Source organism: Lactuca serriola, chromosome 1 (assembly GCF_051521515.1).
Source record: "Lactuca serriola cultivar US96UC23 chromosome 1, Lser_US96UC23_V15, whole genome shotgun sequence".
In the NCBI taxonomy this organism is placed as follows: Eukaryota; Viridiplantae; Streptophyta; class Magnoliopsida; order Asterales; family Asteraceae; genus Lactuca; species Lactuca serriola.
This window is the reverse complement of record NC_136408.1, coordinates 29,352,868-29,379,924: the sequence shown is the minus strand read 5'-3', so window position 1 is coordinate 29,379,924 and position 27,057 is coordinate 29,352,868. Positions and strand designations below refer to the sequence as shown.

Sequence of the window (27,057 nt, the reverse complement as noted above, 5' to 3'; positions counted from 1 at the left end):
TCCTCGGGAATGGGTAACGGTTCTCCACTATTACCTTGTTTAGCTCCCGGTAGTCTATACACATCTGATGCGAATCATCCTTCTTCTTCACAAACAGGATCAGGGCTCCCCAAGGCGAACAGCTCAGCCTAATGAACCCCTTGTCTAACAGCTCCTGCAGTTGTGTTGACAAATCCTACATCTTGGGAGGAGTTAACACGAACACGACACGTTTCATGTCTCCCAACTGCGGAAGTGTTTGGTAGATGACTCAGCAATGGTGCCTCTAGAAGATATTCAGGTAGATGACAACCTAAACTACATCGAGCGACCGGTAGCCATCCTCGACAGGAAGACAAAGGATCTGAGGAACAAGAGAGTAGAGTTGGTAAAGGTATAATGGCAACACCGCAAGGGCTCGAAATGGACTTGGGAGTTGTAGGATGAGATGAAGGAGCACTATCCAGAGCTATTTCCAAACGCGGCAGACTTCGAGGACGAAGTTTAAGATAAGTGGGGGAGATTTGTAACGCCCGGTTCCGGGTATGTATTAAATTTCAAAATTTTACTCATTTTTATATAGAAAATCGATGAGTTGGAGGCCCCAACCTCGTCGAGTAGGAACGAATTTAGACCCGGGATAGAAAGTCTACTCGACGAGTAGGACTGCTAGAGTGAAACCCTAATTTTCAGGGTCTAGCACCCTATTTAAACACCTTAACCTCCAAAGGCTGGCCTCATTTACAGCCTCCATCGCCGCAAACCCTAGCCACAAAGCCCTAATAGTTTGTATTACCTTGTGAGATATTTTTGGAGTGAATCTTGTGTATTTAAATCTTGTGAAAGAAAGAGAAGCTTGGGGATTCGAGAAGAAGCTAGTAGAGCCAAAGACACCATTTCATTCTCGTCACTCTCTGGTAAGCAAGTCTCAAACTTTCTTAATAAGTTCTTAAATCTCCTTATTATCATTTTATGGGATTTTGGTCCAAGAAGCATGGTCTTTGGTAAATGGACGCCCCAAGTGAGTATATCATCATATATGGAGCCATAGAGAGCTTTCATGGCATAAAGGTGCAAACTTTATGGCCATTGAAGCCCCATGCAAGCTATAGCATGTCATTTTGGCCTTTTAAGCTCCGAAAGGCCATGCATGGAAAGAAAGGTGGAAGCTTTACGTATTCATGTAGTGTTTAGGGTCCAAATCTCAGTTTGTATGCTTTAGCTTGGAGTATTGATGGCCTGTGGACCAAGATATAGGCCCTAAAGAGTTAGGATTTAAGCTAAACCCATTAAGGAAGGCTATTAATGGGTAAAGTTGGAAACTTTACCCTTAAAAGGACTTTTTCATTATGTAGATGAAGTATGGAATTTAGATCTAAAGGATAAGAGCTTAATCTATTAACATGGCTCAACAGACTCAAGAACTCGTCGAGTCCATAGAGGAACTCGACGAGTTGGGTCGAAGTGTCCCGAGTCTGTAAAGGGAAAAACTCGACGATTTGACTGGAGAAGTCTTGATTATGTGGATAGAAGGAACTCAACGAGTTGGATCACGATTTCAGGGTTTATGATTCTTGTAACTCGACGAGTTGATGGACCAACTCGGCGAGTTGAGTCAACCCAGGACGTTGACTTTGACCAGTAGGCGGACTTTGACAAGGGTGTTGACTTTGACTTGACTTTGACCAAAGTTAACCCTTAAGGAGTTATTGATGGGTTTTGGTCATAAGACATCCTATGTGCTCATACAAACCCTAATGCTTGGATCTAGGTTTCTCTATTGTACATGCAAGTAATCCAAGGCTATAAACCCTAATTCTAGCATATGGGAATCAATATTAACATATAATTAGGTTTATGATATTACCTTGATTGTTATGTAGCAATAACAATCCCAATTCCTCCTTGAATTGACTTTGGAAGGCTTAGAGTCACAAGTGTCACTCCTCTAATGGCTTACAAACACCATAAGCAAGAGGATGAAGAGGAGAGAGGATGGAGGCTGCCCAAAACGTGTTCTAACCCTAGAAAAGAAGTTCCCCACGTTTTTGAGCCTTAAGGGTTCTATATATAGTGAGGCTATTAGGGTTATCTAACAAGGAAACCCTAATTTGGTTGCTTAATCCCTAAGCAACCCATAGACTCCTTTAATCAAGCCCTTGGACGATTTCCTTATGGGTTTCCCATTAGAATTCGTCCACCCCTTGATTCAAGACAATCCATGGGCCAAATTGTAATTATCTTATAATTACAATTTCAGTCCCTTAAGTTTAATTAATATCTTTTAGTCACAAAACTAATTACCAATTAATTATTGACTAATATTAATTAAACAATATGATTTCTCCTTTAATATATTATTCCCATAATATATTAATAAATCATATTTAATCCTTTCTCTCCATTCCTATCAAGTTGCTTTGGTGAAGGCAACCCAAAAGGACCATGCACCATCGGGTCAAGTACACACCAAAATAGTTATGGACTTAGACACTAATCCAACAGTTATAAGTATGAAAGGGAAATTAAAGGAGATCCTTTATGTGTAGGATTCTGATTGGAGTTGATTTCAGAGCCGAGGACAGTTCAGCTACTTAACGACATTGGAGGTGAGTTACCTTCCAGTAGGAGTGGGTCGAAGGCGCCAATGTCGGCCCACTAGTATTGGTTATAGTGAGATGATTGTCTTTGTGATAATTGTCTGGTATGCCACTATCTGCTATGCTTTATGTGCTAGTATGTTATGTTATGATGTGATAGATATAGGGAGGGTAGGATAGACCCTGTTACCGGTTGAAAGATATCGAAGGGGGGGCCAGCACCCATATATGTTAGGCAGTATGTGATTTATGTGTATATGCTAGCATATTATGTGTTAGTGGTAGGGGTGAAATAGTCCCCGATTAACGGTTGAAAGAGACTGAAGGGGTAGGTCAGCACCCGGATATGCTAGGCAGTTACTGGTTGAAAGAGACCGAAGGGGTAGGCCAACACCCAAATATGTTAGGCAGTTACCGGCTGAAAGAGACTGAAAGGGAGGCCAGCACCTAGATATGCTAGGCATTATGTTATTATATAGTATGTGGTATGATGGGGGAACTCACTAAGCTTTGAGCTCACAGTTTTTAGTTTTGGTTTCAGGTACTTCCCCTTCGAAGGGAAAGGAGTCGGCATGATCGCAACGCATCACACTACATTTTCTGCACCAGAGATCTTTGGTATTTATACTCTGATGATGTTTTTGTTGGATTAGTGTCTAAGTCCATAACTATTTTGGTATGTACTTGACCCGATTATGAGCATGGTCCTTTTGGGTTGCCTTCACCATAGCAATATGTAGGATGATTTAAGGAGAGAAAGGTTTAAATATGATTTATTAATATATTATGAGAATAATATATTAAAGGAGAAATCATATTGTTTAATTAATATTAGTCAAGAATTAATTGTTAATTAATTTTGTGGCTAAAAGAGATTAATTAAACTTAGGGGACTGAAGTTGTAATTATAAGATAATTATAATTGGGCTATGGATCACCTAATAATATATAGGTTGGACGAATTCTATGGGAAGCCCATTAGAAATCGTCCAAGGGATATGTTTAAGGAGTCCATGGGCTGCTTAGGGCCTAAGCAGTCAAATTAGGGTTTCCTAGTTGTAAACCCTAATAGCCTACATGTATATAAAGGGCCCCTATGCCCCAAAAACGTGGACAAGTCTTCCATTAGGGTTTCCAGCCGTTTTTTGGGCAGCCTCTCTTCTTCTCCTCTTCATCCAAGTTGTATATGGTGTTTGTGACTCCATTAGAGGTGCAGCACTTGAGGCACTAAGCTTTCTAAGGCCAATTCAAGCAAGGAATTGATTGTTATTGCTATATAACAATCAAAGGTAATTCTATAAACTCTAATTCAGTTTGTAATTTGTTAGATCTAAGTTTGTTAGTCTTGGATTCAAAGCATGTGCAATAGAGAAACCTAGATCCAAGCATTAGGGTTTGTATGAGCACATAGGATTGTTCTTTTGCATAAAACCCATCAGTTTTATTATGACATGTTTTGACTATCGATACATTGACTTTTGATATGAGTGATATTATGATTGTTTTTAGACAAATGGTTTTACAATTGATTAATTTAAAATGAGATTTTTGGCCTTAAATTTTGGGATGTTACAACTCATGACCAGTTATTCACCATAAATCACCTTCTGCATCTCCCTAATTTTGGCCACCATATTTACGTTGGAAAAATCCACATTGAAAATCTTAACCTTGGTGGTTGGGTGCACCGATACAATCTCATTAGAAACTTCTTTATGCTTGGATAGGTGTCTACTAACCAAGATTAGGTGAAGAGGAGGACTATTAGTTTTAGAAAATGGCATTCTAGCCTACAAATTACTGGGTTTTATTTAAAGGTCACAAATGTTTTATTTTGGTATTTTAGGGGCATAAAGTGAAATTTACATATGTGCTTTAGGGTTGTACATCTCAACTTTTAACCCTAGATGCCAATATACCATGACATTTTCTTCCATCTTCTTCGTTCTTTCCTTTCTTCCATCATCCTCAACAGCGATATCCTTATGCTCTCTCCCCTCTACGTGAACTAAGGGTGTGGTTGGGAGTTTATTTAAAACTGCTTGTTGACTTTTTTGAAAAATTGGTTTTTTTTTTGCTAAAAAGTTAGTCTTTACCAAAAAAAAATTTAACTTATTGGTTTTTTGAAAAGTCAATAAGTTAATAAGACATCTTTAAAATCACTCCCAAACACCTCCTAACATACCAGGCATAAGTATTTCCCTCTCTTTATTCCAATGACACCACAATCGTTGTCAGCAACGACGACAAACACCTCTCATGCTTCAGCCTTCCCCCTTTCTTTTTTACGCATGTTCATTTGAGTCAAAAGCAAATAAAATGGAGGTCGCAAATGCTTCTCATCAAGTTCAAGTTTTAATTATTGGGTTTTTTAGATAATTATCTAGATTTGTTTTTTTTTTACTTTTTCATCGCATTGTATTTTAACTTTGATCAAAATGAAGTTTGAAATTAAAATCAAAAGGATTACCAAAGCTTTGATTCCTCCTCTAACCAAAACATGATGGTGGTCTTTCAATTTTTGCTTTTTTCGGATAGGGATCTTTCAATGGAAAAGTATTGGGTTCATGGTGGGTTCAAGTTATGGTGGTGGTGTTTACGTGGTTGTGTTAAATTGAGATGACTATGCATAAAGGCTACAGAGGTTTTGATGTAGGGTTCTACGAAGATGATAATGGTCCAGAGCTTGGTATAGAAGACAACGAATAGTAATGGTGAACATGGTACGGTTCAGTGCGGTTTTTTTGGCCAGAACCGAACCGAAAACCGCAACTTTGGTTTTTTGAAATTAGAAACCGTACTGTTCGGTTTTTATGCGGTTTTTTGCGGTTCGGTTTTTTCTTTGCGGTTTTTTGTTAGTTTTTTTTATTTGGTTTTTGTTTTGCCTTTCTACTAAAACTCAGGTAACTCAACGAGTTACTTTGACGCGGATGAGAAGTGCTAATCGTTTTGAAAAACTTTACGTAGAGATGAGGAGCGCCAAATTTTTCATCCCCAGCAATGTGCGACTCCTCAAAGATGTGGGTTAAAAGTCATAGACTTGACTCTCTTAATCTCTTATATGAAATATGAGAATGGTGAATGTTTTATCTCAAATGCGATGAGGGATACTCTTATAAAGCTGACAAAATTAAAGCCCAAATGATATTTTGGAGATGAACCGATACCACCACCTCTTGGTTTGAAATCAAATAACATAATCACTCATCCAACATGTTTCTAATGTTTTGAATATAATACGAATTAAATATAATATTTGTTTCACGGGTACATACGATAATATCAAGTAATGTATTCAAAAAAATGATATTATTATCACTAGTACTCTTAATATTAAAATCTTAAAAAATATAATAAACATTATTTGTTTATTTAAATATCACTATATGTATGCTTAAAAATATACAATCATCATCTGATAAGATAGATATTTATATTTATAGAAATTTTTAGCAGCCATTTTCGAATTATTCACAACAATTTTTTAAGTTTCACATCAATATTTGAAGTATTCAGAAATTACTTTCATGGCATTCAAAATATCCAAGAAATCAAAGAGAACATATTACAGAAAACAACCACACATGTTACAAAAACAACTAGGTCCAAGAAACCAGAATAATATAGGGTTACCTTACGGAATCAACTGTGGAGTGGCGGAGATCCTCTCTGCCGATGACGGGCCGGAGACGGGTGAACTTAAAGGCGAAGGATGGACTGTCGGCGACGGAGCGACGTAGCTTCTGCGTGGGTTTCGATTTGATTGTCTCTATTTGGGAGACAGTCCCTTGGGAGGGAACTGAAAAATAATTGAGAGTAAGAAGTAGGAACAATATGGAAAAAAAACAGCAACCAATCTAGGGTTGAAATCAAGGGCACATCAGCTAGGGATTATTTCCGTCGCTAATCCCTAGCTAATCCGTCGGTGATCCGTCACTAAAATCCGGATTCCTTTATTTATCACTTAATTTGATTTCCATCTCTGATCCTATGAAATCTGTCGCTAATTTAGCTAGAGATGTCATCCATCGGTGAAAGTCCATTTTCTAGTCATCAAACAATCACCTTAATTACTTCGAACATAACTTTATATGATAATTTGAGGGGCCAATACTTATGTTATCAAATAAGCGGAAAAAAAAACTGAGATTAAGTGAGCTTTAGAATCTGTCTTTGTAAACCAGGCTTCTTAAATGACGTGATTTGAACCTTCAATCCCTAAGGGAGGAACACCTCTTCAAAACCTTAATACCGCTGGACCAAAGCCCCTTTGGTGTATATTTAAGAATTAAAAACTTTTATTTCGTTGAAGAGTTCAGTGATCATTAAACTCAAAAGTCATTAAATGTCAAGATAGCATTTCATAATAGTATAGTTTATTTATAGAATGACATCTAAACTAACACTCTAACTAAACTCATTAGTGGAAGTTCTAGCTAAAGTACAAAATTTAATGTAAAGAAAAAAGACAAAACCACATAAATGATCCTTGTGGTTTTACGAAATCTATGATATAGTTCCTAAGTTTAAAAAACTTTATAGATGGTCATTGTGATTTCAAAATTTTTAACAAATGGTCTCTCACCCACAATAAAAGACTTATATATCATTTTTAATATATTTTTGAGTTTCCTTATTTAAATCTATATTTTAAAATAAATAAATAACTTGGGCCCCTCTCTCTCTCTCACTCACACACACACACACACTTGTATTTTTTATGTTAGATTAGAAACCCATTAACGCCTTCTTCCAAACTCTCTTTTACGATCCATTTCCTATGTTCCTTGCTAAAAACTCATCAACTCCACCACCATTTTCGTTCACCTTCATCGTCTCGTAACTCTCAAAACCCAACTCCATGCTTCTTACCAATAAAAAAACCTTTTTATCAAGAACCGTATCAACATACTTTAAACCTCTAATTTTTTATATCATATACAAACACTTAAAGAAAAAGAAAAGGTTATTTCACTGCAACTTAAGATCTTTGTGTGAATACCAACACGCAAACACACACAAAAAGACGATGAAGATATAAAAGAGAGGAGAGATAAAGAGAGTGAGAGAGAGAGAAAGAGAGAAAGAGAGAAAGAAAGAGCATTGTCGAGAGGTTCGTGAATTTACAGCCATCGATTGGGTGATGTACAACATCTTTCAATAGGCAGTTAACATGGTCAACAAGATAAGGACCAAAGGAGTGGTGGTTAGAATCAGTTAACATGATCAATAAAATGAGGACCAAAGGAGTGGTGGTTAGAATCTGATCAGGCACTGTAAATCCGATCAAGTCTATTAGAATCATTTCCATAATGTGTTAGTCTCTCTCGGTTGTGAAAGTGATGGGGAGGTTTTGTGAAGATGGTGTGTTGATGGAGCGATAGTCAAAATTGACGATGTAATGAAGCGATGGTCAAAACTGAATATTAATTTGTCAAAGAAGTTTTTGGATAGTCAAAATTGATGTTTCACATGTAATGATCTCGTCAAAGTGATTGGCATGTGGATTTAATTATCAAATTGGTCGACTCATGTGAAGAATAAGATTAAATATGGTGTGTCTAATTATTGTGAATTGAAGTTAGTTCTTATAGTCATGATCAATATGGTTAGCTGAAAAAGGAACGGTGATATGCGAAAAATTGATGATTGTGTTTAATAAAGCAGATATTAGAGAACCAGAATGCTTGGATAAATTAGAATGTGGCTCTAAATATTGTATATCAAATTTATCGACGAAGTCCCAACTTGTGATGTGGTTCAGGAAGCAATTAAGGAATTGATTTGACGATCATGTTGGTTTGAAGAATTAGCAATTTGAATGCCAAAATTGGTGGTTGGTTCTTAATGACTTTAAGCTTATAAAGGTAGTCGATGATAATGTTCTGATGAACACAGATGTGTAGTAAAAAATCGGAAAGAATTTTATGTGTATATGAGTGTGTGTGAGAGAGAGGCCTAAGTTATCTAATTCGTTTTTGTTTTAAAATATATTTAAATAAAGAAAATCAAAAGAGTATACTAAAAAAGGTAAATAAGTATTTTTATGTGGGTGAAGACTATTTGTTAAAAGTTTTGAAACTACAAGGACAATTTGTTAAAAGTTAAGCAACCGTAGGGACCATCTATGAGATTTTTTTAAACTTAGAGACTGTATCTCAAGAAACCACATGGATCATTTAGGAGGTTTTGTAAAAAACAAATCAATAAACCGGCAAATCTAATATATTCTGAAACCTAACTCCTAACTTCACATATGTCCACAATAGGATTTGAACCTTCAACCTTAGAAATAAAAGACATCACCTGGTACTATTGAACCAGAAGTCATTTTGTTCAAAAATAATAATAATAAATAAATAAATAAATAAAAATATTCTCCTATATTTTACTCTATCTATATTTCTACTCGTATAAAGTAATAACATATAAAAATCATAAATTCTCTCTTTTAATATCTTCTAACGGATAAAAACTAATTTTCTCTTTTAATGTCCTCTAATAGATAGAGAAAAATATAAAAAATAAAAAGTAGAAATTAATTTGATTCGTCAAAAAGAAATGCTAAACTCCAACCAACATGTTGCCATTACCAATCGAATATTGGCAAAGATATTATAAATATGATAAAGAAAGGTCTCCTAATCGGATGGACAAGTTGAATATATACATGTTTTTCACGTGTAAGACTAATTAAGAGTAATTCTAATGGACCTGTAATTTTGTGTTTTGCACACGCATATTCCTTCAATGGACCTCTATATTTACCCTTAAATATATATAGGTTTTTCACGTGTCTTGCAAATTTGTGTTTTGCATAATTTGTTCTATGGACCTCTATATTTACCAGCATTTTTGTGTAATGCTACACTAAGTCAAATTTGTGTGGAACTATTCATCACCGCTATATATATATATATATATATATATATATATATATATATATATATATATATATATATATATATATATTCATTTTTATCCTTTATTAATAATAAGAATGCATTACTTTTATAATTATAATATTAAAATATGTTTGTGGTGTTAATTAGTGTTTGATAGGAATTGAAAATTGTATTTATGGGAGTTTTATAAAAAAAATGATGTGATTTATAGTGTTAGCTTTGAAGTTGGCTTAATAAAGAAGACTGTGGACTTTAAATAAAAGTAATCATTTAATATATTCAGATTATTTATTTTAGGAAAAAATATCAAAAATCCACTATAAATAAAATAAAATAATAACATATTTTAGTATTCAATTATGATTTTTTATTTATAATCTATTTCAATTTTTTTTTATTAGGACCGTTAAAAATATATTATAAAAACCAACCAAAATTTTAATATGCGAAAAAAATTAATAACCAATATGTTTAATTAGTAGTATCATACTAATTAAGTAATCAAGGTACGATAATAATATAATTTTTAAATATCAAGATAATATTAAACCAACCAATTATATATATATATATATATATATATATATATATATATATATATATATATATATATATATATATATATATATTCAATTGTCAAAGTGTGTGTGTTTAGTGCTTAGAATTTTAAGGGCATATTATAAGCCATTAGTCGTATTAGCGCATAGTTATAGTCATTTTAAATTTAAGTTACTTCAATATTACATCAAGTAAACTAAAAAAATAAATAAGTAAATAGGCAACTAACTTATTTATTAAACATCAAAATTATCAATGTCTTTAAATCTTATAATATAAAATTAGAAAGAAAATTCATATATACAATTATTAATTTGTATCAACCAAACATATTGATAGTCAAACAAGTTGATATCAAATATACTTGGTGCGGTATTGATAGCCAAAATTTTATATCAACTATAATTATTACGATACATGGTCCGGAAAAAAATGGTATTCTACTATGTTCCCCTTAATTTTCAACCATGTATCTTTTGATATATAATCTTATATTTTGCATTTCGTTGGGAACTTCGTTTTATTAAGATATTCTTTTATCTATTTTTGTTATGTTTATTTATAAAATACATAATTAATTTTTCCAAAATAAAAGATATATTATTAAAATTTCTAATAAATTTTAATATAATAAATAATAAACTAAAATTTTATTTAAGTAATAAAAAAGATGTTTTGAATTGAATTAATAATGGATTTCAAAAATGGTTGGATTGTGTAGGTAGAAAAATGAAAAGTTAATATTTTAATAGATGGTTAAGATTACTTATATAAAAAAATTAATTATTATACTTAGATAAAAGAATTCTTGTAATATAAAAGGATTAAGGTTGGTGGGTGTGGTCATTAACTTTATTATATATTTGGCTTCATTTTTCTCTCATTCAACTGGTTTGTGTCATATTATATCTTATCACACTCACCACTAGAGGTGAGCATTTGGATCGGACTGGACCGGACCGTTTTTTTGAACCCCCAAGTCGGTTCTCGGTTCTAGGAATCCATCAAAACCAGTCCGGTTTTTACGGGGTTTAGAACCGGTTAGACCCGATTTTTAAAAAAATTTGTAATGTGTGAAAAAATTTTAAACAACCATAGCTCATTCGTTTTAAGTCGGATTGACATGCGGTTTTTTCCAACTTTTAATTTACAGTTTGTAGATTAATTTAGACTATAATTTTATTGAGTTTTGTATTATATTCAATGAGTTACAGTCTTTCAAAGTTGAGCTATCAAAGCTGAAAATTTTCAACTTTTCAGCAACATTTTTTTAAATTTTGTAATCTGTGAAAAACTTTAAACAACTATAACTCATTCGTTTTAAGTTAGATTGAAACACGGTTGTTTCCAACGTTTAATTTACAGTTTGCAGATAATTTAGACTATAATTTTGTTGATTTTGGTATTATATTCAATGAGTTATAGTGTTTCAAAGTTGATCTATCAAATCTGAAAAATTTCAGCTTTTCAACAAGATTTTTCAAATTTTGTAACCTGTGAAATTTTATAAACAACCATAACTCGTTCGTTTTAAGTCGGATTGACCTACGGTTTTTTTCAACATTTAGTTTACAGTTTGTAGATGAATTTAGACTATAATTTTGTTGATTTTGATATTATATTTAGTGAGTTACAACCCTTCAAAGTTGAGCTATCAAAGCTGAAATATTTCAACTTTTTAACTATTATTTTAGACTATAATTCTGAATTTTATGTATCTTCGACAGATAAATCATATGAAAAGGATCTTGGTGAACTTGATTTATATGTTAGTTGCTCTTATTTGGAAAATTAATTTTGCAAGTTATAATATTATAACATCAATGTAGATTAGTTATGCATGAACCTAAAACGTAATCATTTTTACAAGTTGTATCGTATCAAACCCAATAACATATATGTTTTAACGAGTTCTATCAAACACAAAAACTTATTTTAACGACTTGTACTCTATGCAGTTAAACTTGTACCGGTCCAAACGGGTCCAAGAACCGGAAAACCCGGAACTGGACCCAGACCCGGACACAGACACGCACACGACTCATCCGGTCCGTTCCACGATCCACAATATTCTTCATAACCGGTCCGGTCCAAGAGTCGGTCCGGTCTGGTTCGGTCCAAATGTTCACCCCTACTCACCACAATATAATTTTTTATGCATAAAATACTACAATTGAAGGATATGTTTGTTTTTTCCATGTGGCGAAACCATAATGTGCAAGAGGTATACCTCATTATTTTGTGGGGTCGGTGTGGTGTTTACCATACTGCACTCTAATATAGTATGCGGTAGAGAGCATACCGACAGGTCTAAAGAAAATAATTTTACTTTTCACAATGTGTTACCCTTGAATGCTTGTATAATTTAAATCGTAAACTGGTAAATGTTTATTGGTGGTAGTTTCTATAGTAATTCCTAGTTACTACTTTTTAGTGTGATATTTTTTATCTTTATAGTTGTAAATACTTTATAAAATGATATATTCTACTTCTATATTTTCTAAAATGATATATTTCACTCATGTACTTTTATATTTTTTTAAAGTGATAGTTTTGAATCCAATTTAAAAAAAAAAACAAAAAAACAAAAAAAAACATTTTATATTATATTGTTATATTGTATCCTTTTATTTTTTAAAGTAATATTTTTTATCCTTTACTTTTTAAAATACTTTGTAAAATAAAAAAAATTTATTCCTATATTTTTTAAAATATCATGTTTAATAACATCTACTTGGAATTTTGTTAAATATCTTTTTTTATCATTCTATTTTTCTAAATTTTCATGCCCCAGGTAGTATATACAATTTGATTTTTTTAATAACTTTCGTTCATTAACTTTATATCTTATTTTGATGTATATGTTGGTATAAAATCAAAGTGGTCAAGGTTTCGACGTAAATTTATAACTTTCGTTCGCTACTTTTTTTAAAACAAAATCTTATTTGCTTTTTTTTATTTACGTGTCGGTGTAAACATGAGTTTGTCTACGTTTCGACGTCAATTGTTTTTTATGTTTTCTCGCTAATTTTTATATATGTTTCCTATATATGAGTCGAATGGTATATAATATGATTTTGATTATTTAAACTTTCGATCATTACCTTAAAAAAATATTACTACTTATTTTATATACGTGTTAGTATAATTTGAGTTTCGACATAAATTTTATGTCCGTTTCTAGGTTTATTTTTATGTACATTGTCTACGTATGAGTTCGGTCACATATAATATATTTTATCAATACAATAATACATTTTATTAGTAGTACCAACTTGTATATTTATCTACCGACATATGCATTGGTATTTTACGTGTTTATCGCTATGCATGCGTCAGTACGAATTCGAGTTGTCACTGTTTCGATGTATGTTTACAATTTTCATTCGTTGATTTAAAATAAATTTACATGCTTTTTTATATGTATGTGTCTGTATAAATTTGAGTTTGTCTACTTTCGACGTATTTTTTTATGTTTTCGTTGTTATTTTTATGTACAGTTCATACATATGAGTCGAGTCACATATAGTATGTGTTTTATTATTTGAACTTTTGTTCGTTAACTTAAATAAATAATTTTACATACTTATTTCTATTCACGTTTCGATACAAATTTGAGTTTTTTTTACGGTTCAATGTAAATTATGTGTATATTTTCATGTTTATTTTATGTATGTTTCTTACGTATGAATTTTGTCACATATAATACATTTTATTACGACACTGTAGCTTGGAGTTAGTCAGAGTGACGAATCTAAAACAAAAAAATCATGTGTTCCCAAATTAAGTAAAACCAATAAAAAAATCAATAAAACTTGTTAGCATAAAAAACTTTGTGATAGTTTTTATGCATCAATCGGAGTTAATTAAGATCTATCTTGAAAACTTTTTACGAATATATATGCATTTAGCGCCCACATTAATTATGAGTTCCATTTTTGTTTTGTTTGAGTCAAACTAACTCTTTATCAATTAACAGTTCTTAATACACATCCACTGACTTAAAATTTCTTTCATAGACGATACTAGCAGGAGGCACTCATACATCCATATGCACATTGGAGTGGGCAATGTCTCTTTTACTGAACAATCCAAGTGTTCTAAAGAAGGCACATGATGAGATCGACAATCATGTTGGACAAGATCGTTGTGTTGAGGAATCAGACATGGTTAACCTACCTTATCTTGCATCTATAATAAAGGAGACTTTGCGGATGTACCCCGCTGGACCTCTTCTTCCTCATGAGTCATCAAAAGATTGCATGCTTAGCGGGTATCATGTCCCTCGTGGAACAATGTTATTAGTGAATGCATAGGGAATACAAAATGACCCACACATTTGGGGAGATCCTGAAACATTTAGGCCAGAGAGGTTTGAAGGGGTAGAAGTCTATGGAGATGGTTTCAAGTTATTGCCATTTGGATTTGGAAGGAGAAGTTGTCCGGGAGAAAACATGGCAATGCGAATGGTTGGATTGGCATTAGGGTCTCTTATACAGTGCTTCGAATGGGGAAGAACAAGTGAGGTCGAGGTTGACATGAATGGAGGAACTGGATTTACTTTGGCAAAGGCTATACATTTGGTTGCAATGTGCCAACCACGTCCTATAATGTTGAATCTACTATCGCAGTTATGATTATATATCTTTTTATCCCTGCGAATTGGGCATAATGATTGAGTAGTGAAATTACACACAGGATGTGAACCCTGGCACACAAAAAATATCATTACTGTTTTTATGATTCTTATTCTAAAAGACAATTTATATTTTATATTATTATATTGTAATTGTGATGTGTGTGTGTTTTCTTTATCTGAAGCTATTTATTATATTAAAAAAATCATAAAATTTTTATTGCTAAGAATGTGATGACCCCTCTCAAAATTCGAGAGCGACACCATAGAAACGCAAATAAAGAGATTTCGTACATTGTCTCCTATAAAAAATAGAGGACCTCCCTCCCTCCCTCCCTCTCTCTCTCTCTTTCTTCTCTCTCTCTCTCTCTCTCTCTCTCTCTATCTCTCTCTCTTCGTCTTCTACATAGTAACTAAACCCATTGTCTTCTACATTGTAACTCATACATACACATATACATACTCTGAAAATCGATTATGCAAAAATGGGAAAAAACTAAACACCTCGACAAATCATTTTCGATTATGTTTCTGGGCCAGACTAACACCAACCACATCAGTTGGACGTCCCTGATGCAATTGGGAAGGTAATGTTCCCTTCTTCTCGTTCTCCTCACGGAAATGGCGAATCAGAAGGCAACATTGTAGTGGATATACTGGAGACACCCAAGGAACTGATTATGTACATGCACGTACCTGGTTTATCCAAATCTTGCATCCAGGTAAATGATTTGTAACATCCCAAGTTTAAGAGTATAAGTTCAGTGGTATTTGTGTAATTAAGGGAGTCAACTCGGCGAGTAGGTGTCTTGACTCGTCGAGTCGGAGCGTGTGACAACCCGAAGTTTGTTCCATCGCCGTAACCCGTTCCATCCGTAAAAATTCATCTTTAGCAGATTGTTCCGATTTTGTTTTTGAGTTAAGTTATTCAAATTGAGAATTTTATTATGATCTCGTGAGTGTCCAAACCCGTTAGAAACTCATGAAAACACCTCATATTATTATTTAGAAAATTTTTTAGTTTCGACCATATCGGGTTACGACAACTTAATCGGGTGCGACCAAAAGTCCCGTTTAACGTCAGTATCGGGTAGAATTCCACCGTGTTCCAAACTTAAACCATATATAAAGTTCAAAGAACTTCATTTGAAGCTTTTTCAACCTCTCTCTAATCTCTCTTTCCTCAAATCCAAGTTCTAGGTCCCAAAATCATCCAATTCAAGCTCCAAATCGACAAGGTAACAATCCTAGCTCATAGTATAACCTCTTTAACCTTCAAATTCGTGTTTAATCCATGGAATAGGACCAACATCATGTGTTTATGGCCCTAGAACAGTCTTGGGCTGCAAACACACATAAAATGGGTTTTGGAGCCTAAAAACCCTCCCAAATCACCTTTGGAGCTTAGATATGACTTAGGGGCTTCCAAGACTGGACTTAGAACACCAAAACCTTATCAATTGATGGATAAATATGAGTTTATGGCGCAAGAACATGCTTGGACCGTAAACACCCTTTAATGGGCAGTAAACTCCGTTTAAGGTGTTAAGATGTTCCTTAAACACCTCCTAAGCCTTGAACTAATGTCTAGAAGCAACCACAAATGTGTTGGGGACCTTAAACTTGATAAAAACCACCCCCATAGGAGCTTACGGCTGTAAACCCCCCAAGGATAGGTTCCTGGGCCGTAAACTCCTATATCTTGGTCAAATGGTGCCCTAACTTCCAACCAAGGCTTGTATAATGACTTAGAATCACATTTGATTAATCTAGGACCACCAAAACACAATAAGAATGGGTACATGAGAGTTTATGGCCGTAAACTCCTAGTTTACTGCCGTAAACTCCTCAAATGGTCCTTATGTTGTTCAAATTCCATTCCAATGCCTTAAAACCAAGCCTAGCATTACCCCACAAGAGTTGTAAGACCATTTAGCACCCAAGAACACCCCCACCATGAGTTTACGGCCATAAACTCATGGGGAGTTGGTCATTGGGCCGAAAACTCCATTAGGAGTTTACTCTTGAAGAGCAAACTCCATATTCAAGCCATACACACACTTAGATGCCACCCGGGTCACTCCAAACACTTCTAATGAAGTGTTTACGTGTCTCGAAGTGTTTATTCATATTTGATTAGTAGTTCAAAGCCTAATTAGATACAAATGTGTATCTCTTCATATTACATAGGAACCTCGCGCGTTTTCAAGCCTCGAACTGACGTTTAGCATCCAAACTAACACATTCCTAGACTGGTGAGTTCATACCCCTACACCTTTTTCAGTGTTTTCAAATGTATTCAGGGGGGAATACAAGAAAAAGTACAAGGAAATCTTGTACTCAAACTTATATGTTTCATATTTTGTATGTTTTCAATATCGAAAAACCGTATTAACCAACGAATTGACTTGCAGAGTTAGTCTTCTTACTAAACGAGAAAATCATTATAAAATGTTATAATACTTTTTTTATTTTATAATCTACAAAGAATCCATACTAATAGTTAATAGAGTATTTATTGATAAAGTACGCGTTTGGATACCGTTAGAGTTTTAAAACACGTCTAAGATACGCCGTTGGATATCGACAGAACTTCGAAAATATGTCTAATAAGATACGCCTTCGAATAGTACTAGGACTTCGAAAATATAGTTAGTGCACGCCTTTGGATATTGACAAAGCTTCGAAACAGTTCGAATATACGCCTTTGGATATTGACAAAGTTTCAGAATATAATTCGAAAGTACGCCTTTGGACGTCGACAGAGTTTCGAAAACATATGCCTTTGGATGTCGACAGAGCTTCGGAAATACGTCTAAAACACACCTTTGGATGTCACCAGAACTTCGAATATACAGTTAGTTTACGCCTCTGAGTGTCTCCAAAGATTCTAAATTTCGAATAAGTACAGTAGATATTCGACATTCGTGTGTAGGATAACCAAACTTTCAGAATACTTATCTAATATTAATGGTATGGTAGATACTAGTACGTTGAAATCCGAACTAAGAACTAATTACGACTTTTAGGAAAATAAGGGTTTTTCCTGGGATAACATAACTGCTCATAATCGAATTGTGTAACGAATGAATAACTAAACTATCTTTATAAGAAAATATGTGATTTTCTTGGATAACGATTTTTTTAGAAAACCAAAGGAAACTTGTTCTTTTACGAAAATAAACCGCTTATGAACTCACCAGCTTTATGCTGATTTTCAAACTGCTTGTATTCTCAGGTCCACATTAGACAGGTACCCAACGATCCTTTTTGGCGAAGACGGAGTACATAGAAGACACGTCTTTACTTTTGTTCATTTTGGATGTATATATCTATAATCATGTATAACTTTACTTTCAAACAAATGTAAATGATTCTATGTAATGTAATGTTTTGTGTTTACTATGCTTACTATGTACATTGGTTGTGATACACTACATGACGTCCTCCGCCCCGGAAAGTTTCCGCCTTAGGTTTCGGGGTGTGACAAATTGGTATCAAAGCCCTTGTTTATAGTGAACTAGTATACCAAACCTTACATGGTATAAGACCATAAACACTAAGGGGCCTAAGTGCTCTGAACTAAAAGTATACTTTAAAATATAAGTATTTTCAAAAAGTATACAAGTATACATAACCGCCGGAATCCGTAGCTACGAATAGAACAAAACATAAGTAATTGGGTGTTGTATGCTGCGTTAAACCTGAGCAGTTATGTAATCGTGTCTAGGGTCAATATAGTCTGATCAACTATATTCATTCGAGACATGGCCAACATGTGCTTGGGAGTGACAGTGGTATGCAACATGCCTAAAACTTACCCAATACCCAAACAATGAGCCGTCGTCGCAGCGAAACATGAAATACTATGGGAGTATTTCTAGAGCCAACTTCGTTATAGAAATCCTCATTCAAGAGTTGCTCCTCAATCATTCCTTTAGCGATAATTTATCTGCTTTGATAACTCTTTCCTGCTTTATTGCTTAATAGAATTATATACATGTCATAATGAGATATCTCCTGTTCCATATCTCTTGATTCAATTCAGAGGACTTATCATCCTCTCTTTCCTGATCATTTTAGATCAAGATGCCTCCAAGAAAGAGACCCAGCTCAAAGAACAACAACCCTCCGCCACCACATCCTTCTCAATTTGATCCCGCCATGCTCCAAGCAGCTGTTGCTGCAGCTATGGCAGTTGTTATGTTGCAAATGAACCCCGGTGGTTCAGGAGGTGGTCCCCAGCCCCAAAACCAGGAAGGTAGCCAGGGACACCGGAAAGAGTGTTCCTATAAAGACTTTATGAATGTGAAACCCACATCTTTCGATGGCACTGGAGGTGTCATAACTCTAACTCAGTGGTTAGATAAAATCGAATCAATTTTCGAAATTTGTGCCTGTTCAGAATCTGATAAGGTGAAGTTCGCTGCCTGTACTTTCACCAACAAAGCCCTGACTTGGTGGAACGGCCGAGTCAAATCTCTAACCCTACCTGTAGCCAGTGTTATGGGTTGGAAAGTCATGAAGGAACTTCTACGTGCGGAGTACTGCCCACGGGGCGAAATGCAAAAGCTGGAGCATGAGCTCTGGAACCTAAAGATGAAGGGTTCCGATATCGCCGCCTACACTTCCAGATTCGATGATTTAGCGCTACTCTGTCCGGGAATGGTTACCCCAGAGAGTAAAAAGATTGAGAGGTTCATCTGGGGGTTGACCCAGCCAACCAAGGGTAATGTCTTGGCTGCAAAGCCAGACACCTACGTCAGCGCCAAATGCCTAGCGCAAACCCTGATCGACCATAGTGATGACCTAGAGGAAGCAGCCACCACTCCTGAACCGACAGAGAGAAGTGATGAGAAAAGAAAGTTTTGGAAGAAGAAGAAGAAGAAGAAGAGTCAGCCTTCGCAGGAGTCCTCGAAGAAACAACAAACAGTTGCAGTTCACGCTGCTACTACCCCTGATGTTGTTTCTGTCGTCAGTTCCTCAGCCCAAGCACCTATCACTGGATATGCTGGTATTCTTCCGTGGTGCAACAGGTGCAGTTACCACCATCGTATCTGTAACGCCTGTGTTTATGGGCTTGCCATTTTTAGCAATGTAATAGTCTAGGTTAACCTTTGTAACCCCAATTTGAAATAATAAAAATGTATTATTTGTGAATTATGTGAATTATGTGATTTATGTGTGTTTTCTTAATTATTATAATTTAATGAATTAAGAATAAAATGAGCGTCAAAATTTAAGTATAAAATAAACTTGATATCATTGGATAATGTTGTAGTAGTTGAAACGAGGTTTCCGAATATATATAGAACGCCCAAATCTGACTTCGTATGAGGAAGTTATGATTTTCTGAAGTTTCGACTGGGCAGTATGCAACCTGAATACTCGATTTGAGATCGAGCGATTTTTAGCAGAAACAATCTAAATGAGAATCGAAGATCTCGTTGTTAGTAGCGAAACGATGAAAAGTTAGGCGAGAACGGACGTCAGACGAAGAAGTTATGAATTTATAACGAAGTTTTTCTGTCCCGGCCTTCTAAAAATAAATAATAAAAATAAAAGTCAAAATTAGCCAACGGAGTCTAAATGAAAGTTGTAGAGTATGGTCTGACCTACGCGTGGATATAAAGAACGTCGAAAACGGAGCTCGTATGCGAAAGTTACGCAATTTAGAAGTTTGACGAGTCAAATTACGTCGAGCGTAATTTGAGTACGCCCAGCGTCCTTAGACGGGTGCAACTTGTCTGACCAATACTAGAGTGCCACCGATCGAAGCACGCAGTGACGTCAAAGTACGCCCAGCGTAACCTAATTACGCCCAGCGTACTGAGTACGCCCAACGTAATTTGAAATTACGCCCAGCGTAATCCCAGACCCAGCAGCCTATAAATAGAACACGAGATCAGCCATTTTCCTTGCGATTTTTCTTACTTTCTCTCTAAGTTTTGCATCGTTTTGCGTGCCAATCATATCCCGAAGCCCCAATATTATTCCCGAGCCCCGAAGCAAGTTCCGAAGTCCCGAGGATCTCGAGAAGTGAGATTTCCGAGCCGAAGCCCTGCCCGCGAGGAGCCCGGTTTTTGTGAAGATTTTCCAGATCTACGGAGAAACACTACTTCTGCAAGCCGTAGTGCTGCCCGATCGTCTTCCGATCAAGTGAGTGTGTAGTCATTTTCATTCCAACGCAATATTATTAAGTATTCTATATAAAATACGTGCTATGTGTATATATTTTGCTGTTATATGTGTGAATGTATATTCACTCTCTTCTATCTCATAGATCTGATATATTCTCTATGAAATACTTGTTATGTGTGTATGCCTCATCTGTTATGTGGAATATGTATTGATTAAAGCATGCTATACAGGTTTTTAAACAATGTATAAAAATGTATATTTTTATCTACAAATATGTTGGGTAGAACATGGGTAGATAATTGGTGTGAAATAAACAGATGAGAGGCCTCGGTGTTATTGGTGTTATTCTAGTCATTCAGCAGAGTATGGATGACGACCACGGACTATTCTAGACTGTCTTGTGGAACACTAGCAGGCTCATTACCTGTAGGTGTTGTGAACGACGTGTTCACCGGTGTACTCTATCCCCCACATGGTTGCCTTTAGGGCACTTATTGTTGAGGAAACCCCTCTGCAGTAATGTCCGTCCCGATGAAAATCCTGAATTAGGTTCCTTATAATAGATGTTATTTTAGGGATGTAAAGTGAGGATAACAGGAATGGGTAATCGGGTTTATTGTGGATTGTTGAAATTAAATATAATTATTGTGGGTTGAAAACCCTATATGCTCACCAGGCTCCCAAGCCTGACCCACTCAGTTTATTTGTATTACAGGAAGTGGCGCAAGAGCTTAAGATGGGCGAATCATCAAGTTGTTTTGTTTACAAGTTTGTATATGTATATAGTTGTTGAATGACTTGTAATGTTATCGTATATGTATATATTTGTTGAATGACTTGTAATGTTATCGGTTATGCTTTATGATCTATATCGCAACATGACATCCCGACTTTTGATTATGAAATGAAATCATATTTCTATATGAAATGTTTTGATAAATATCTATTTTATCATGTTTTGTTTTTGGGAACAAATTCCGCATCTCTTTTAAAATTAAAAGGATTTACTCTGAAAATGTTTAAAAAGCATGAATGAAATCGGTCTTTTCTGGCCGAGATTTTGGAGATGTCACAGTTGGTATCAGAGCATTAGTTTAAGCAAACTAGGAATTTGTAGGATTTCTAGACTTAAACTTAGAATGCTAAGTGGAGATTGTGAGATGTGTGTCTGTTAAATTTAGACACGAGCACTAGTTTATTTTAGGAAAGTTGCCTGAAATGCTTTTATGTGCTAAATGTTATATGTTTCCATATATGATATTATTTGTTCGGATCTACGGTTTGTTGCCAACCGGATCTGAAGGTTTATGTGTTTAGGATTCTAAGCGTATGTGTACGATATTAGAACTAGCATGTAATCGTTTGGAGTAATAAGGATGATTTGAATATCTATCGTAAATGAAGATCTAAATTTCACCTTATTCGGTTTATAGATCAAAAATGGTGACAACAAGAAGCGGAGTTGGAAATGCTGATGAAAACAGGAATCAACCGCCTGTAATTCAACAAGTACATGTTGTAGCTGTTGCACCTGAGCCGATAACAATGGCTGGTGTACAAATGATGATTCAAACGATGTTGGATCGTCAGATGGAAGAAACAAGACGTCTGTTTAGGCAGAATCGTGAAGAACCGTCAATTCAAGTGGAAGAGCCCGAGGAGAATGGAGGGCAGTCTGAAGGAGAAAACTTTAGTGGGATCATTGGTCAAGACAACCCACCAGTGGTTCGACGCAACAACCAGTATGGAGGAAATGATGGTCGTGGGTGTAAGTACAAGGATTTCATGGCGTCCAAACCACCATGTCTATCCGGAAGCCCGACGTCAGTGCAAGTTATGGACTGGGTCTCCGAAATGGAGACTATGTTTGAAAGTTGCGAATGCAGCAACAGGCAGAAGACCGCTCTTGCGATCCCTCTGCTAAAATCTGGCGTGTTGAGTTGGTGGAAGCTGTTTGCTGACTCTATGCCCAAGGGAGAAGAAAGCAAAATGTCTTGGGAAGACTTTGTGGAACAACTAAAACTGCAATACTGCTCCGAGCAGGACCTTCTGAAAATCAATAATGAGTTTCAGAATTTGAAGAAAGGGAAATTGAGCGTTACTGAATACGCTGCAAGTTTCACAGAAAATATGAAGTTTATCCCATATTTGGTGCCTACATAACTCTCTAAGGTCAACAAGTTTGCCCTTGGACTACCAGCGGACTATGGTCCAATGGTTAAGCAAGCAACCACATTGAAAGCCACCATCTGGGCTGCTAGAAATGTTGAGACCCAGATCAGGGAAAAAGGTCTGGAAAGGTCAGAGGTTGGTGAGAAGAGGAAAATCGATGGATTTTCAGGGTCCAGCAAGAAAAGTAAATTCTCGAAGTCTAGTTCGAAGGGAAGTGGAGGAAAGGTAGAGGCGAAATGGTGCGACAAGTGCAAGAAGAAGCATCATGGGAAGTGTGGCGGGGAAACCACATGCTTCAAATGTGGAAAGTCATGGCATTATGCCAACGACTGCACCCTCACCAAGAATGTTTGTTATGGCTGTGGTGAGGAAGGGCACATCTCAAGAGATTGTCCAAAAAAGAAGGAAGCAGCAAGACCCAACATTCCGCCAAAGCCAAAGGCGAGAGCATTCCAGATGACACTGGAAGGTGCTAAAGATGAAGCTGATGTCACTTCAGGTACCTTTCTCGTTAACAAATTGCCTGCCCAAATTTTATTTGATTTTGGAGCCAACTACTCCTTTATATCGCATGAATTTGGTAGAAAACTAGCTTTGCCTGTTGATAGACTAGATAATGCCTTATTAGTCGAAGTTGCTAGTGGTAAGTTTGTACCTGTTAGCCTTCATATGAAAAATATCTTAATTGATCTGAATGGGAATAAGTTCCACGAGGAATTATTGCCTATCCAACTTAACGGTTTCGACATCGTTTTGGGAATGGATTGGCTTAGCGCCAATGATGCCGAAATTTTATGCAAGAAGAAAATAGTGAAAGTGAACCCGCCTGGGAAGGAATCGTTTATGGTGAGATAAACGCAGAGTAAATTCTGGAATCATTTCTCTAATGAAAGCTAGAAAATGTTTGACCAAGGGGTGTACATCATACTTAGCATTCGTGATCGATGCTAAGAAGGAAAATAAGGTGATGCAGAATATTCCCGTTGTGTGTGATTATCCGGAAGTATTTCCCGAAGATCTTCCTGGATTACCACCCGATCGGCAAGTAGAATTTCGTATCGACTTGTTGCCCGGAACAACGCCAATTGCAAAAGCACCTTATCGATTAGCACCGACGGAGATGAAGGAGCTGATGATGCAACTTCAGGAGTTATTGGACAAAGGTTTCATAAGACCTAGTTCATCACCCTGGGGAGCTCTGGTGTTATTCGTAAAGAAGAAAGATGGAAGCATGAGGATGTGCATTGATTACCGAGAGCTGAATAAGGCAACAATAAAGAATAAATATTCGTTTTGGCAAGGATTGATGACCTATTCGATCAACTACAAGGTTCAAGTTATTTCTCAAAGATCGACTTGAGGTCAGGATATCATCAGCCAAAAGTAAGAGAGCAGGATATAGAGAAGACTGCATTCAAAACGCGATATGGACACTATGAGTTCTTGGTTATGTCTTTAGGGGCATAAAGTGAAATTTACATATGTGCTTTAGGGTTGTACATTTCAACTTTTAGCCCTAGATGCCAATATACACCATAATATTTTCTTCCATCTTCTTCGTTCTTTTCTTTCCTCCATCATCCTCAACAGCGATATCCTTATGCTCTCTCCCCTCTATGTGAACTAAGGGTGTGGTTGGGAGTTTATTTGAAACTGCTTGTTGACTTTTTTGAAAAATTGTTTTATTTTTTTTGCTAAAAATTTAGTCTTTACCAAATATTTTTTTAACTTACTGGTTTTTTGAAAAGTCGATAAGTTAATAAGACATTTTTAAAATCACTCCCAAACACCTACTAACATACCGGGCATAAGTATTTCCTTATCTCTATTCCAATGACACCACAATCGCTATCAGCAACGACGACAAACACCTCCCATGCGTCAGCCTTCCCCCCTTTCTTTTTTATGCATGTTCGTTTGAGTCAAAAGCAAATAAAATGGAGGTCGCGTATGCTTCTCATCAAGGTCAAGTTTTAATTATTGGGTTTTTTTAGATAATTATCTAGATTTGTTTTTTTTTTCTTTTTCATCGCATTGTGTTTTAACTTTGATCAAAATGAAGTTTGAAATTAAAATCAAAAGGATTACCAAAGCTTCGATTCCTCCTCTAATCAAAACATGATGGTGGTCTTTCAATTTTTGCTCTTTTCGGATAGGGGTCTTTCAACGGAGAAGTATTGGGTTCATGGTAGCTATGGTGGTGGTGTTTACGTGGTTGTGTTAAATTGAGATGACTATGTATAAAGGCTATAGAGGTTTTGATGTAGGGTTCTACGAAGATGATAATGATCCAGAGATTGGTATAGAAGACAACGAATAGTAAGGGTGAACATGGTACGGTTCGGTGCGGTTTTTGGCCAAAACCAAACTGAAAACCGTAACTTCGGTTTTTTGAAGTTTAGAAACCGCACTGTTCGGTTTTTATGCGGTTCGGTTTTTGCGGTTTTTTTCGATTTTTTGCGGTTCGCTTTTTTTCTTTGCGGTTTTTTTTAGTTTTTTTTTTTATTTGGTTTTTGTTTTGTCTTTCTACTAAAACTCAGGTAACTCAACGAGTTACTTTGACTCGGATGAGAAGTGTTAATCATTTTGAGAAACTTTACGTAGAGATGAGGAGCGCCAAATTTTTTATCCCCAGCAATGTGCGACTCCTCAAAGATGTGGGTTAAAAGTCATAGACTTGACTCTCTTAATCTCTTATATAAAATATGAGAATGGTGAAGGTTTTATCTCAAATGCAATGAGGGATACTCTTATAAAGCTGACAAAATTAAAGCTCAAATGATATTTTGGAGATGAACCGATACCACCACCTCTTGGTTTGAAATCAAATAACATAATCACTCATCCAACATGATTCTAATGTTTGAATATAATACGAATTAAATATAATATTTGTTTCACGGGTACATACGATAATATCAAGTAATAATGTATTCATAAAAATGATATTATTATCACTAGTACTCTTAATATTAAAATCTTAAAAAATATAATAAACATTATTTGTTCATTTAAATATCACTATATGTATGCTTAAAAATATACAATCATCATATGATAAAATAGATATTTATATTTATAGAAATTTTAATTGTTATGAGTTCTTCGTTCTTACAAATATCAGCACTTAATATATATATATATATATATATATATATATATATATATATATAAATTCGGTCTGGTTCGGTTTTTTGCGGTTTTTGAAAGACTAGAAATCGAACCGCACCGAAACTTTTCGGTTTTTGCAAAACTTAAAACCGCACCGTCGGTTTTCATTTCGGTTTCAGTTTTTCGGTTTCGGTTTATGCGGTTTTTTCGGTTTGCAGTTCGGTTTTTGCTCGCCCCTAACGAATAGTAGTGGCACTAACACTCAGGTGACTAGATAAAAGATGACCGGTTCACCTCTTCATTTTGTTTAAAATGATTTTTTTTAAAATCTAAATTTGACTTTATGCCCCTAAAATGTCAAAGAAAACATCTACTGTCATTTTAAAATAAAACACAATAGTTTGTCGAGCTAGAATATCATTTCGCTTATTTATTTTAGGGTTGGAAATAGATAATCTCATTGTTGAATTCAAGTGTTTTTAATAAAAAATAGTAAACTACGATGTTGAATGAATAGCAAAAATCTTTGAGCGGGAAAAAAAGATTAACACATGTAGATACTTTTTTATTATAATATGAAAATGTAGGGATGCAATGCAATTAGACTTTATTGATGCTATCACATTGTTCTCACCACACACGACGATTCTTCCACGTGACCATCAGGATGTCATGTCACCGCTACGCCGGTGACGTTGTGAGTATTCTGAATGGCCAAATATGTGCGTTTTGAAATTCACGTATAAAAAATAAGAGGTGAAAAAAAAGTGAGGAAGAAAGATGAGAAGTTGATGTGGCTTTGAAATTCACGTATAAAAAATAAGAGGTGTGTGAAATGAAGAACAACCATACCATATAGCTAGCTTTACAATTATTTAAGAGTTCTAGATTTATAAATAACATAATATTAAATTTAATATGAAAAAGACCTGTCAATTTTAGCTGTAAGTTGGTA

General features: G+C 35.3%; 1 pseudogene; it reads left to right on the top strand.

Annotated features, from left to right (window-relative positions):
• Window positions 1-256: 256 nt before the first annotated feature.
• Window positions 257-14,793, top strand: LOC145052948 (cytochrome P450 81D1-like; annotated as a pseudogene).
• Window positions 14,794-27,057: the final 12,264 nt, after the last annotated feature.